This window comes from Cibotium barometz, chromosome 47 (genome assembly GCF_041138505.1).
Source record: "Cibotium barometz isolate CiBa-2024 chromosome 47, ASM4113850v1, whole genome shotgun sequence".
Classification (NCBI taxonomy): Eukaryota; Viridiplantae; Streptophyta; class Polypodiopsida; order Cyatheales; family Cibotiaceae; genus Cibotium; species Cibotium barometz.
The window spans coordinates 7,377,029-7,393,400 of record NC_141092.1 but is presented as its reverse complement, the minus strand read 5'-3'; the positions used below and the strand labels follow the sequence as shown (position 1 = coordinate 7,393,400).

General features: G+C 39.4%; 1 pseudogene; it reads left to right on the top strand.

Annotated features, from left to right (window-relative positions):
* On the top strand, nucleotides 1–12,594 carry LOC147611311 (expansin-A1-like; annotated as a pseudogene).
* The last annotated feature ends 3,778 nt before the right edge of the window (nucleotides 12,595–16,372 follow it).

The following is a 16,372-nucleotide window of genomic DNA, read 5'->3' as shown; positions in this document are numbered from 1 at the left end:
CGAGCCAATCTAAGCTCACAGCTGCGTCAATAAATTGCTGCAATTATGTGGGCTCTCGTCCCCCGCAGCATGAATATTGCTCCGCTGCTTCTCCTGCTCCTCATGGGTGCTCCGACCCTGGCCTCCTATTACGGCGGCGGCGACAGGTCCGAGCAGAGCGGCTGGACCAACGCCCATGCCACTTTCTACGCCTCCGGCACCATGGGTACGTTTAAATTATGAGCTGTTATTGCCGCATGCTATAGCTGATCAACCCTTGAACTGAAATTGAGATCATCGATTGATGCTATGTGTCCTGCAGGCGGCGCTTGTGGCTACGGGGACCTCTACTCCTGATCGGGCTACGGCACCAACAACGCAGCCCTCAGCACGGCGCTTTTCAACGCCGGCCTTAGCTGCGGCGCCTGCTTCGGGATCAAGTGCGATGCGGCCGCCGATCCGGAGTGGTGCCTCAGCGACGCCTCCGTACTGGTCACCGCCACCAACCTCCGCCCGCCCAACGACGCGCTGCCCAACAACGCGGGCGGCTGCATGGTGCAACCCCCCGCTGCAGCACTTCGACCGGCCTTCGAGAAACAATCCATCCCCATCACCACCATCTTCTAGCTACTAGCACTTTTTACATGCAACTTTTCCATGTAAATTAGCAACATGGACACTATAGGGACTCATAAATTAGGGATTCTCTTGTCCCATACATGTCCAAGATACACATTTTAAGAGTTCCATGCTTCCCTATTACCTAAAAGAGATTGCTTTCACCCACCCCACAAGACATGCCTTTAAGAGCTTTTCAAACATAAAAGACCTCTTCGTGACATGCCTTCAAGACCTCTTCAAACACAAAAGATCAAGATTGCTAGACTTCAACTAACACATGCACCAATGCACATGCTCTAAGTGGTGAGAACATGTGTTTCTCCACTATTTTGCAAGCCGTATAGGCTAGCACCATCATCTTTTGAAAGCATAGAAACATAATGAACGAGGCTAGCATTTTTTGTGGCTAGTTTTGAGGCAGATACTTGCTATTGCACTAGACATGTGGCCTTATAACACTATCGCACCCTCGATACGAGTGGGATCCCCACCTAGGATAGCAATATGATCATTAGCCACCTCTTTGCAATGATTGTGGCATATTTATCATGTAAAACAAACTATAACATCAACTAAGAGCTGGTAAATCTAAATCTTTGCTCTTTTTTCTTACCTCCACAGCATTCATAGCATAGCTTTACATTTACTACTTGCAAATTTAATAGTTGTAAGTCTGTCCCCTTAAATTATAGCTCAATTTACCTCAAAATTACACTCTATTAGTCAAGGGAGAAAAAACCACAAAGCTTTGTCAATGGTTAACTTTTTTGGTCATGCAAGGAGGACGAAACATCACAATTTTGATATGGGGGGGTCAAATGCATTTAGGTCAACAATGGACTTTTTTAAAATCTGTCAAAAGAAAAGCATTGAAATTATCATTATCTGAGTAACTTGCTAACAAAAGATGACAGGGCTTCGCTACGTTGCTTTGAATATGTAATGTATGTGACTCTCTCTCTCTCTCTCTCTCTCTCTCCCTCTCCCTCCCTCTCTCTCTCTCTCTCTCTCTCTCTCTCTCTCTCTCTCTCTCTCACTCTCTCTCTCTTTGCGCAATGTTGAGCATGCATTCACTTGGTTTGTGTGATAAACACTTTTCTTCCTCCTAGAGAAGCTATGAAGAATGTCCAACATTATTTGAGAGAAAAACCATTTTATTAAGGTGCTAACCATGCTTGTAGGGAAAACATTTTTTGTGACTTGTTTTGAGTAGTGTACAACCTATTTCAAGGGGAAAAAGGCCCTACAATAGTATCTCACCCTTTGTAGCAATGTAAGTCCATCATGGGAATTGCATAAGACTAGAGCATCCCCTCTTGGTGCACATATTCCTTTTGAAAAACTCCAAGTCCCAAGCTTCCTATTTTTTACTATTGCATGCACCTTAATATGGTCCCACTTTGACCTACTTTCCCATGTGCAAATTAAGTTGGATTTAGATTTAGATAAAACAATCTGAATTTAAAAAACATACACAACATTATTTTGTATGAAAATGCAATCTTTCACATTTTTGTATGAAAATGAAATCTTTCGCATTAGTAATCCATTTTTCAAACCTAGATGAGCACGTCTTGGACATTTTTGCACTTACTCAAAAAGTTTGGAGAACATTATGTATTTGTTTAACTCTTGTTTAAATAATTCACATGAGCATTGCATAACATTAAGAGATAAAATGTAATCTAGACAAGAAATCAGAAAAGCCTCCATAGATTTATAAAAAATTGGAGTAACCTAGTGTAAGTCAATTGACATTTTAACATGTATGTATATCATTTATAAATTTAGAAAAAAACTTTTAAGATTGACGAGTTATAATATAGCTAGAAACTATCACTAGATAAGGACAGTAAAGAACATTTCATCGCCATTGCTTCTTAAAAACATTACACTAACTATGCTTTAATTATTATATTACACCTATATATTTTTGTTTCCTATGTAATATAATTGTAACATGCTCATACCCACATTTATCATGTTAAAAACGCAGAAATGGCTTTTCTTATCATCTTAAACCATCATCATTCTTGTGCATAATAGCTCCATATTCTTAGCTCACTTTGTGTTATTTTCCCACTAAGGTTACGCTTCATTTTTTAGCATTACAAATTTCAAGGATGTGTTGGGTTTCAGTTTTATCTCTCCAAGACATGAGAAGCACTACTACATGATAGCCTTATACCAGAGCTTATACCGACGTCATTAAACGGGGTCTAAAAAAGCCCCATCATCGGTATAAACCCTGGTATCTGCGTCGAAACCACAATGCCAGTATTTGCGTCGGTAATACCCGATATATATACCGGCGCTCATACCAGCATGCATAGCGGCGCTCATACCAGAAATAGCCAGCGTGGATCTTTTGGATCTACTTTAAAGACAACTTGCTCACAATGCTCTGGGCGCACAAAAGTATCTTGTTGATCGGTCCATACCTTTGTGGAGTCCACTTGGATGAGGCCACTCTTGTCTCTACTGTGTGACCAAAACGCCCCATATTTGTGATACTACAAATAGCACATAAAGATTGTTGATGGACAAATAATAACTGAGACATGTAGAGAAAAAAAAGAGAGACATGCAGAACTTAAACACTTACATGCCAATCTCATCCTTTTGTAAGCTCCTCTTCCTCCTCTGTTATAGTTAAACCAGCACGTTTGGCTTCTAAAATTGTAGCTTCTAGCCATCTACCTGTGGGAAAGTCCGGAAGGTCAACTTGCAGACCTTCTGGATATGGGAGATTTCTTGTAGTGTGATTCCTTCTGAAACTTAAACAATCTTGTACTCGCTGTCGCTTGAGAGCTTCATATGTCTCAATCCACTTCTCCATTACATGCGAGTTCAAGATGCAAAATTTGTTGATTTTTTCCCGCAAATTGTTATCCATCTTTCTCTTAATGCCTTGGCCTTGAGGTTCCTCACCAATGACTCGCCTATTAGACTCTTGAGACCATAGTCGAGGTATCTCTAGATCTGATGAACTTAAATATTCAGTGGTGTAAACAAGGGACTCTTGTATCAGCCACCCTTCTAACATACTTCCCTCCGGGCGAGCCATTTGGCGAACAAATCTCTTTAATGTCTTCATAAACCTCTCCAAAAAGAACATCCATCTTAAATGCACTGTTCCAGCAACTGCAACCTCATCTACAACATGAACTAGCAGATGCATCTCGATTGTTAATAAACTTGTAGTAGGGAAAAACTTCTCTACCATGTAGAGTGCCTCTATGGAGTTTAAACGCGAAGTGTCTCTCTTTATCTCTTTTGAAGAAATCCAACGCACCAATGTGCTAATCTTATAGATAAAAGTTCTAATGTCTTCAGTGAGGCAATCCTTTATTGCTATGGGGAGCACAAATTGTAAAAACTTGTGCCAATCATGACTCTTGAGGCCACTAAGATCATCATCCTTACCACCTTGAATTCTAGGCTTGATGAATTTAGCCAAGCTTAGCCTTTAATGGTGCGTTCCAATATTCTTGTGGGCTTGTCAGTTAGCTTAACTTGACTTCAAGCATCCAACATGAGTGATTACGAAATTATTCACTGCTTTGTATGAAACTTATCAATACCTATTATAGTATTGATGTTACTGGTTAGCATTGTTTATTGCCATAATAAATAGTGATCATGAATTCATAATGAAAAAGTTATGATCAACATTGTTGGCACTATCTCTTTCCAAACCAAGGAGCACACACGGTTTATGCTTGGACATATTTGTGATGCTTTCATACAAAGGTCAAAACAATAGCTATCCCTTAATTTGGGACATAATCAAAACCAAAGTCTTTTACAAGAATTTACTACTCTTGATACTAACATGGGAAATTAGAACACTTAATCAAGTAGATTATATAGTGTCAGACCTCTCAAAACAAAGGTCGCTTTGGAGGACAAGAATGTTGAACCCTCCAAAGTTGCCCTTAGCTAAAAAATGGATGAAGAATGGAAGGACACCAAAAGGAAAGAAAGAAGTCGTCATATAAAACCTTCCCTCTCTCATACCCCACTTAAATATTATAATGCATTTGGACGCCTTAGCATGGACGATACCGCCAAGAGCTAGGTTATCTCAAGAACAAAGACTGATCATGTATAATTTTAATGTATGATCTACACTTGTTGGCATTATCACTTTGTCAACAAAGCCTAGGTCTCACGCTTCACATTTGAAATTTGTTTCTCTAAAGGGTTACATGTAATTGACAAAAGTTCTATCCCTTATTTAGAAGACACAATCAAATGTAAAGTTCTTTAGAACAATTTCTTAGCCTTGCTACTACTATGGGGGATACGAACACTTAACCAACATAGGATTACCCACACCATAGGGTTAGAACTACCAAAGTAGAGGCCTCCTTGGGGAATGAGAGCATTGAAATGGAAAAAAGGAAATTAAAAAAACTAGAGAAAGATTGCAAAAACTTCCACCCTCTCATTCCCTCGAGAGTTTCACTAATGATATCACATGCATGGTGCATTTCTAGTGTTTACACTTATAGGAAGTGTCTTTTTTATTAGCTACTACTGTATTAAATATACATAGGCGTGTGAAATTTTGATAAAAAATAATATACATATACATATACATATACATACACATACACATACACATACATATACATACATACATACATACATACATACATACATACATACATACATACATATATATATATATATATATATATATATATATAGAGAGAGAGAGAGAGAGAGAGAGAGAGAGAGAAAACAATGTGCATATTTCTAAAAACCATGTATATATACCTATTAAATAAAATGGCCATCCCCAAGTCATACGACATGCAATCATAATCATGTATATACATAGGAAACAAAATGTTTACTCCTAAAAATCACGTAGTACATGCTTATATTTTACTAACTTCTAAATGTAGGTGATATGAAGGTTTTCTTAAGAGTGAGGAACCCAAGATCATACCTTGGTTCTATACCATAATGCACTTGAAACACTTTCATATTCAAGGATGGATCCATGGAGCTAGGGAATCTAAAGAAAAGAATCAACTAAGAAATCTTAGAGTGTCAAGAAACACTGAATAACATAAATGTCAACAATTTCAATTAGTCTAGGGTCAATTAGCACCTTCCAATGCTTTAACTACCAAAATTGTAATGAAGTAGGTTTGGGTGCACATGCACATGGGGGATGGGGCCTAGGCACTTGGGCCTGGGGACATTTACATGTGTAATTTTGGAGGCCTTGGGCTATATTAGGCATCGGGCTCAAGGACATTGTACCCTTTTTTATCATTTTCACTCTATAGACATTCATGTCTTCTTGGTGCTCTTGCCTAAGCTTTCATGGCCTTTCTTGGCTATTTCCCTAGGATGGTGACCCACACCCATGTTGTCACTCCATGCTTTGAGTGGCCAACCCTAGTCTCTTGCATTGGTATCAGAGCTCTTGGCTTAGATCCCTAGGAACAGAGTTCTTGGCTTAGATCCTTGCTTAGGGAGTGATTAGTGATAATCATTTTTGGATTATACTTAATCAAATTTTTAGAATGCTTTTTTCTTTATCTTGATTAATGATAATCATTTTTTGATTACTGTTAATCTAGTTTTTTGAAATGCATTTTATTAATCTTAATTAGTGTTAATCATTTTTGAAATTGATTGTTACACAGTTTTCAGATTTGCTAATTTCTTATTTGACAAGATTAACAATGAAATATCTGTTAATCATTTTCAAATTTATATTAAACACTGTGTTCAAAACCCTAATCCACGTTACTGTTTGATTTCTTAAACTTCTTAATCTTCTTGATCTTGATTTTCTTGATTTTTGAATTAGGATTTATAGAGATTTTAGCAACCAATATTGAGGGATTTTCTTGCATTATCTTACTTGGAGAGTCTACAGTTCCAATAACTAATCCTTTAAGCTCTTAATTCTTCCAGAATAAACCCTAGATTCCCAAATATTGAGTTCTTGGAAGAAACATTGCAAGAAGCAGGTTGCTGTGTAGAAAATCAAGGCTGCTGTGTGCAGAGTTTTTAGATTGTTGTGAAGAATATTCATATTGTTGTGCAAAGTACAGATTATTATACAGAGAATTCAGATTGCTATCTAGAGCTCTCAGATTTCTATTGCAAAATTACAAAGTGTTGTTCTGGGTGTAGATTCATTATAGTTTTGAATAGATTTCCAAAATCTTGGTGCAAGAAGTGTACAAGCTTTATTATTTTGAGTGTAGAAATTCAGAAAGTTGTTAGTTAACACTGTGTTTGCAAGTATGGCCCTGCTGGGAATTGAACCGAGTCCACTGGTATGAGCCAGTGTGCCCCATACACCACAGGGTTCTCCTAACTTGCATACAAGGATTCTTAAGTGTGGCTAGTAGCAGAGAAGGGAAATTATATGCATTGTAACACCAGATCTACATCGCTGGTGGAAGCACATATGGAGATCATTGCTCAACAAGCTTCGTGTTAAGGCTACTCATCATCAACAGCTATCAAGGATTGCATCACATTTGATGATTAGGTCAAAATAGTGAATCAATTTTGTGGATTACAGAAAGTATGAGTGTGTAGATGAATGTAAATTCTTCTTTCTAGAGTGCAATCCTCTTATGTATCTCTAATCACTTTGCAAGTGCATGCATATGTATATGCTTCTTTAAAGAGTGATAGATTTATGATTCAAATATAAATAATAAAATTTTTTTTGGTTTAGGCAAATCTTATGTGGTGTCCTCATTTACCAATCATGCTATTAGTACATTAAAGCTCATCATAGTATGAAAAATTTGCGAGATATAAGCAAATAGTCCTTATTTCGCTAATTAGATCCTTTGATCAACCCTAGATTTACAAAAAACGTTGACATTGATATACTAGAGCTTTACCCCTCAATCTCTTTATAATTGCATGATGATGGTGAGGGAAACCCTCACTACCAAACTGTAGCTGATGAGATTATCACAATTTGCTTATCCACACAAACACCTTTCTACGGGACAAGAACCATGAGTGTGGTTTGATATTGCAACGTGTTGTCTAGATAGAAATCAATGATGAGGAGTCCAAAAAGGCATTAGATTAGCTTAAGAGATAGAGGTTCACCCATAGCTCCTCATCAATACTAGATAAACACCCACATTTAATGTGTTCCCAACTTGTAAAGGCTTTTAATAAAAACAATAATAAAAGTTGAAGGTTTTTAAAATTTGGAAAATTGGTTACAGTTACAAAGAAAATTCAGAAAATTTAAACTAGGGAGGACACTACTCTAAGTCTTCATGCTTATCCCCAAGACATATTCACATTGACATCAATCCCATAGCTATGAACATGGAGACATGGAGATGCTAAACATGTACATTGTTAATTGTAAAAGGATACTTTTCCCACAAGCTATAATGACCCCCCACAACTCACAATCCTCACCAAAAAAGATTCTCAATACCTAACATCCCAATCATGGTGAGTATAACCCCAAAACACTTATCATTAACATCTTCATTTTCGTCAAAATAGATTAATAAACATGCATACACCACCAGAAAAACTCCATGCACATGTGAGCTCTAACCTAAAGCAATTATCCCTGGACAATGACTCCAAAGCACAAAACACCAACCACACAACAAGACTTGACATGCAATCCAATTGTAACTTTGGTAGTTGTCATCAAACGGCACACATACATGTCACGCACACACAGACTATCAACAATTTTCTTTGTCATTTCTTGTGCATAGAGAATTGTTTTTATTGTAATTCCATATGCAAGAGCATTGGCTTAGTATGAAGGTGATCTCCCTTTGGTAATTCTCAAGCATCAGTCTCTCGAGCAAGTTTCTAAGATCCTTATAGTGTTGATTCATAATAACCACTTTAAGCACATGGTGTTCTCTTCATCAATAGCCATACTTCATGCACATAGACCCATGGGCCCTCAATAACTCAATCTCCTCGATACATGGTTACAACAATACCCTCATATATATCACCAGCATCATACACATTTCCCCACCTTTCAATTGTACAAAGGTGCACCAACCCTTCGTCTTCAGTGATCATGACTACTTCTCTATACATAGGTAAGCACCAGTCCTCTTGTGCAACTATATGACTGGCTTCCTCTTACTGCAAACATGGGTGTGCACATGTCCATCTCTCCTTCCTTGCATGACCTCTTATACAGGATTTTTAGTGGTAGTAGCCCATCTAGTCATTTGAGGCTTCACCTAAGTGCCCTTCTCGAAAAATGGTCGACGCCTAGCTCCATAGTTTTGTCCTTCGATATGGAAGGGGTACTTTAAGGGAATTATGGTATAGAATTGAGGTATGAGGTCGAGGGCCTCACTCTTAGGAAAACCTTCATATCACCTACATTGAGAGGTTAGTAGAAAATAGGTATACCATTTTTTAAGGAATATACATATTGTTTCCTATATGGATTACATGGTTATGATTGGATGTATTTTTTGACTTGGGGATGAACATTTTATTGATAGGTTTGTATACATAGTTTTTAGAAATGTGCGTATTAATTTCTATATGTATATATTATTTTTATAAGAATATTTTACATGCCTTTGTTAGTTGAATATAGTAGTAGATAATAAAACGGACATCTCCTATAAATGTAAACAGTGCAAATGCACTACCCACATGAGATCATTACATTTTTTCCAATCAAACCCTCGAGGGTATGAGAGGGTGGAAGTTTTTGTACTCGTCCTTCTTTTTCTACCTTTTATCTCTTTCCATTCTTCCATTTCAATGGTCATGTTCTCCAAGGTGACCCCTCTATGTTAGGAGATCTAACCCTATGGTGACCTCTCTTTCTGTTCTTCCATTTCAATGCTCTTGTTCCTCAAGGTGACCTCTATTTTGGGAGATCTAACGCTATGGTGTGGGTAATCCTAAGTCCATTAAGTGTCTATATCCCCCATAGTAGTAGAAAGACTGGTAGATTCTCGTAAATGAATTCACCTTTGATTGTGTCTTCAAAAGAAGGAATAGAACTATTGTTAAATAGACGTAACTTCTGGAGGAAAACGTCCCAAATGTGAAGTGTGAGACTAGGCTTTGTTGACAAAGTGATTGTGCCAACAAACATAGATCATATCATTAAGATTATACATGATCACTCTTTGTTCCTCGAGATTCCCTAGCACTTTGACTTTATCCTCTATGCCACAAGAGGTCCAAAGGCATCATAATATTCAATCAAGGTATGAGAGGGGGAAGATTTTGTATGACTACTCCTCAGTTTGACTAGCTCCTTGACTTTATCATCTATGTGAAGAGGTCGAAAGGCATTACAATATTTAATCAAGGTATGAGAGGGGGAAGAATTTGTATGGCTACTCCTTTGTTTGCTTTTTGGCTCCTTCTATTCTTCCTCCATTTTTGAGTTAGGTGCAGCTTTGAGGGATTCAATGTTCTCATCCTCCAAAGTGACCTTTGTTTCGATAGGTTTGACACTACAGTGTGCTTGAGTAAGTGTTGTAATCTCCCATAATAGTAGCAAGACTAGTAAATTCTTGTAAAAGACTTTATAGTTTTGATTGTGTCTTCAGACTTAGGGATAGCCATTTTGTGGACTATGCTTAATCCTTCGTATGAAAACAAGCATGGGCTATGCTCTTTGGTTGGCAAAGTGATAGTGCCAACAAGTGTTGATCATTACTCTTAAATTGTACCTTTATGATTTCTCTTTATTATATATTACGACGGCAATAAACAATGCCAACCCATAACATTGGTACCGTAATAGGTATTGAAGCATTGTGACGTTGATACAAAGCGGTGAATAATTTAATAATCACTCACGCTGTGGATACTTGAAGTTGAGTCAAGCTAAGAGACAAGCCCATAAGAAGATCAGCTCCCACCAAAGGCTAAGCACGATCCAATCCATCGTGACTAGAATTGATATGGCATGAGAAAATACATGAAGAGATGGCATAGAAAGTATGAGTGTAGATGAATGTAAAATCTTGTTTCTAGAGTGGTGTCCTTTTGTGTAGGTCTAACCACTTTGCAAGTGCATGCATACATATATGCTTCATTAAAGGGTTATAGCTCTGCATACATATGTGCTTTAACCTTTCTTTCATGTGATGCATGCGAATGGTGGGGCGTCGCTAAATTGAAGATCGGAATAGTACGATGAAATATGCGAGATACGAGCAAACGGTTTGTTGTTGAGGAGATGCTCATTTCACTAATTAAAGCCTTTGATCCACCCTAGATTTATAGAGATCGTCGACTACTAGAGCCTTGCCCCTTAGTCTCCTATTATAACTGGATGATGACAGTGGGAGCGCTCCTCACCAGCAAAATTGTATGCATCAAGCTGGTGAGATTGGCACGATTTGCATATCCACACGAGCACCTCCCTGCTACGTGACAACGCTAATAGAATGATGGCAATGCCCATGAGCATGGTTCGATATTGCAACATGTTGTCTAGATAGCAATCAAAAGGCATTAGATCAACTTGATGCACCTATAGCTCCTCATCAATGCTAGGATAACGCCCGCATTTAGTTTGTTCCCAACTCGTGAAGCAAGAAAAGCTTTTAAAGGTAAGGTTGAAGGTTTTAAAAATTTGAAGGTTGAAACTCCACTGCTCGGATACGTGCGTAATGGACACCGCTTATAGTCTCCAGGGGGCGATGTGGCTCGAGGCCCAAGCTGCCGGACGGGGCAGTAGCCTACATATAAGAGGGTAGAGTAGGTAGACGTAACATGGCACATACGACGACGGCTGCTCTCGCCTCCCATCATCTCTCGCATGTCTGATTGCGTTACTCGAGTGGTCCTGACGGTTTGTGGGTCTCATTGGAGTCTGAACGTGGAGATGCTAAACATGTGCATTGTCTGTCGCTGCAAAAAGGATCACCTTCAATAGCATCCATGCTACCCCCAAATCCACGTCGGTCCCACAGCTGCGGCACCAACCAACCACGACTCGTTGCAGAGCCTTGCCTTGTCCCCCTTCCTTCCTTCAACCTGCTGCTCACAGTCTGAGCTTTTGCGGCTTCGAATTCCCCCCCACATGCTCATATATAATTCAGGAGTCCGCGCTTCTCATCCGCGCCAGCCAAGCCAAGCCAAGCTAAGCTCACCGCTGCGTCAATACATTGCTGCAATTATGTGGGCTCTCGTCCCCCGCAGCATGAATATTGCCCTGCTGCTTCTCCTGCTCCTCATGGGTGCTCCGGCCCTGGCCTCCGATTACGGCGGCGGCGGCAGCTCCGAGCAGAGCGGCTGGACCAACGCCCATGCCACTTTCAACGCCAAAGACCATTTCAGTCCGGATGCTATAGCTGATCAACCCTTGAACTGAAATTGAGATCATCGATTGATGCTATGTGTCCTCCTGTGGCTACGGGGACCTCTACTCCTGATCGGGCTACGGCACCAACACCGCGGCCCTCAGCACGGCGCTTTTCAACGCCGGCCTTAGCTGCGGCGCCTGCTTCGAGATCAAGTGCGATGCGGCCGCCGATTCCGGGTGGTGCCTCAGCGACGCCTCCGTACTGGTCACCGCCACCAACCTCTGCCCGCCCAACGACGCGCTGCCCAACAACGCGGGAGGCTGCATGGTGCAACCCCTCGCTGCAGCACTTCGACCGGCCTTCGAGAAGATCGGCGTCTACAAAGGCGGAATCGTGCCCGTGCTCTACCGGAGGGTTCCGTGCGGGCGGCATCCACGTCACCATGAACGGCCACTCTTACTTCAACTTGGTGCTCGTCACCAACGTAGGCGGAGTTGGGGACGTCCGCGCCGTCTCCATCAAGGGCTCCAAGACCGGCTGGCAGCCCTTGAGCAGGGATTGGGAACAGAACTGGCAGAGCAACCCCTTGCTGGACGGTCAGAGCCTCTCCTTCCAGGTCACCACCAGCGACGGCACGACTCTCACGTCCTACGACGTCGCCCCCGCCGACTGGCACTTCGGGCAGACCTTCAGCGGCGACCAGTTCTAAGATATTATTCACCACTCCAACTAGCTTAGTGCGCCACGCCGCGCCAACACCACCTCGGCTTGCTGGTGGTGGACCAAACAGGTTGTGATCTAGCAAGTACTGTAGATTCGCATGCTGAGGCAGCAAAGCCGCCCGCTGCTGGTAGGAACATCATGGATCTGGCCGCCTTCTCTAATGTATTTTAGATCTCTCACACCTATGTCTTGCGTGAGTACAAATGTAAAAATATAAAGTTTGGAAACCTTATGATATAAACTGCAATGCATAAGTTCAAGACGTAAAAAAGAAGCCCCCTTACATTCACAAAGAACAAGGGGAGAGGGGACCACGCACGTACTCACGAGGGACTTGGGAAGTCACCTCATATTTTAACCTGAGTATATATCGTTGAAAACAAAACCCTCCACAATCCATCCCCATCACCACCATTACTTCTAGCTACTAGAGAGGCACTTTTTACATGCAACTTCTCCATGTAAATTAGCAACATGGACACTATAGGGACTCATAAATTAGGGATTCTCTTGTCCCATACATGTCCAGGATACAGATTTTAAGAGCTCCATGCTTCCCTATTACCTAAAAGAGATTGCTTTCACCCACCCCACAAGACATGCCTTTAAGAGCTTTTCAAACATAAAAGACCTCTTCGTGACATGCCTTCAAGACCTCTTCAAACACAAAAGATCAAGATTGCTAGACTGTAGCAACTAACACATGCACCAATGCACATGCTCTAAGTGGTGAGAACATGTGTTTCTCCACTATTTTGCAAGCTGTATAGGCTAGCACCATCATCTTTTGAAAGCATAGAAACATCATGAACGAGGCTACCATTTTTGTGGCTAGTTTTGAGGCAGATACTTGCTATTGCACTAGAGCTTGGATTCACCTGGTTTGTGTGATAAACACTTTTCTTCCTCCTAGAGGAGCTATGAAGAATGTCCAACATTATTTGAGAGAAAAACCATTTTATTAAGGTGTAACCATGCTTGTAGGGAAAACATTTTTTGTGACTTGTTTTGAGTAGTGTACAACCTATTTCATGGGAAAAAAGGCCCTATAATAGTATCTCACCCTTTGTAGCAATGTAAGTCCATCATGGGAATTGCATAAGACTAGAGCATCCCCTTCTCGGTCCACATATTCCTTTTTAAAAACTCCAAGTCCCAAGCTTCCTATTTTTTACTATTGCATGCACCTTAACATGGTCCCACTTTGACCTATTTTCCCATGTGAAAATTAAGTTGGATTTAGATTTGGATAAAACAATCTGAATTTAAAAAACACACACAACATTATTTTGTATGAAAACGCAATCTTTCACATTTTTGTATGAAAATGAAATCTTTCGCATTAGTAATCCATTTTTCAAACCTAGATGAGCAGGTCTTGGACATTTTTGCACTTACTCATAAAGTTTGGAGAACATTATGTATTTGTTTAACTCTTGTTTAAATAATTCACATGAGCATTGCATAACATTTAGAGATAAAATGTAATCTAGACAAGAAATCAGAAAAGCCTCCATAGATTTATAAAAAATTGGAGTAATGTAGTGAACTGACATTTTAACATGTATGTATATCATTTATAAATTTAGAAAAAAACTTTTAAGATTGACGAGTCATAATATAGCTAGAAACTATCACTATAAGGACAGTCAAGAACATTTCATCGCCAATTGCTTCTTAAAAACATTACACTAACTATGCTTTATAATTATTATATTACACCTATATATTTTTGTTTCCTATGTAATATAATTGTAACATGCTCATACCTACATTTATCATGTTAAAAATGCAGAAATGGCTTTTCTTATCATCTTAAACCATCATCATTCTTGTGCATAAATGCTCCATATTCTTAGCTCACTTTGTGTTATTTTCCCACTAAGGTTACGCTTCAATTTTTTAGCATTACAAATTCCAAGGATGTGTTGGGTTTCAATTTTATCTTTGCAAGACATGAGTTCTAATATCCACCTAGAATTATGCAAAGACTTGTGTCGAAATTATACTATATCATGGATTCTATAAACATGCTTAGAGTTCCTACTTAGACCCACTTCTTCTAATGTTCATGAGACTATGGAGAATAACAAGGGTTCTCTTGCGCCATGCATGCAGAAACATTTTCACTCTTTGCCATTAGAAAGACATTACTTTCCCCATGCATGTAAAAACATTTTCATTCTTCCCCATTATAGAGAGATTACTTTAGCTATAACACATGTTCTCAAGGCCCCTTTAAGCATAAATAATACGATGGAAAAATTATATAATTTAACACATGCACTATCCATGTTCTCTTAGTCTCAACAATATTTGTGTTTTTGATAGCATGATAGGTTAACACCATCATCTTATGAATGTGGAACAATACTCCTAGGGCTAGCATTTTTGTGGCTAGTTCTAAGGATGGTACTCGCTATTACGCTAGACACATGGCCTTAAAACATTATCCAACCCCTGGAAGTCCATATGAGGAAATTTGGAAAAATCCCAATTTCCATTTTAATATGTTTAGAACAAATTAGCCAATAATAGGCCAATAAAATGTATTAACTTCTTTTCTCCAAGTTGCATATTTTTTATATTGAGGCTTACAATACTCAAAGTATACTATATTTTATGACAATATGATGGGAAAGCTTTATTTAACGACAATATGATAAGAAGGCTGGTAGGAACATCATGGATGTGGCCACCTTCTCTAACGTATTTTTACATGCAACTTCTCCATGTAAATAAGCAACATGGAACTATAGGGACTCATAAATTAAGGATTCTCTTGTCCCATACATGTCCAGGATACCCATTTTAAGAGTTCCATGCTTCCCTATTACTTAAAAGAGATTGCTTTCACCCACCCCACAAGACATGCCTTTAAGAGCTTTTCAAACATAAAAGACTCTTCGAGACATGCCTTCAAGACCTCTTCAAACATAAAAGATCAAGATTGCTAGATTGTAGCAACTAACACATGCACCAATCCACATGCTCTAACCGAAATATGGTGTTATAAAACAATATTGTGTATGTTTTTTAAATTTAGATTGTTTTTATATCCAAATCTAAATCCAACTTAAACACCATATTAGATAATTTGGGAAAAATCCCATTCCCATTTGAAAAATGGGAGCATGGTGAACTTGTCCAAAAGTTTGTCAAAACTCCCTCATGTGACATATCATCGGAAAGATCTTGAAGAGTAGAATCTAAATCTATGATCTCCGACAAATTTGGAGTTAGCATGTTTAAGACATGTCCAAAACTATATGGAGTAATTGATTCCCAAAATGTGAGATTTTTCCCAAATTACCTAATATTGACTTCTTAATGTGCACATGAGAAAATAGGTCAAAGTGGGACCATGTTAAGGTGCATGCAATAGTAAACAATAGGAAGTTTGAGGCTTGGATTTTCTTGTGGAGCAAGAAGAGGATGCTCTAGTCTTATGCAATTCCCATGCAGACCTTACATTGTTAAAAATGGTGAGATACTATTGTAGGGCCTTTGTCCCTTGAAATAGATCGTACATCGCTCAAAACTAGCCACAAGAAATGCTTTCCGTACAAACCTAGTTTGCACCTTAATAAATGGTTTTTCTCGCAGGTGATGTACTTGCACATTCTTCATAGCTCCTCTAGGAGGATGAAGCAAAAAAGTGTTTATCACACAAATCATATGCATGCTTAACATTGCACTGAGAGAGAGAGAGAGAGAGAGAGAGAGAGAGAGAGAGAGAGAGAGAGAGAGAGTTTCCCTTAGTT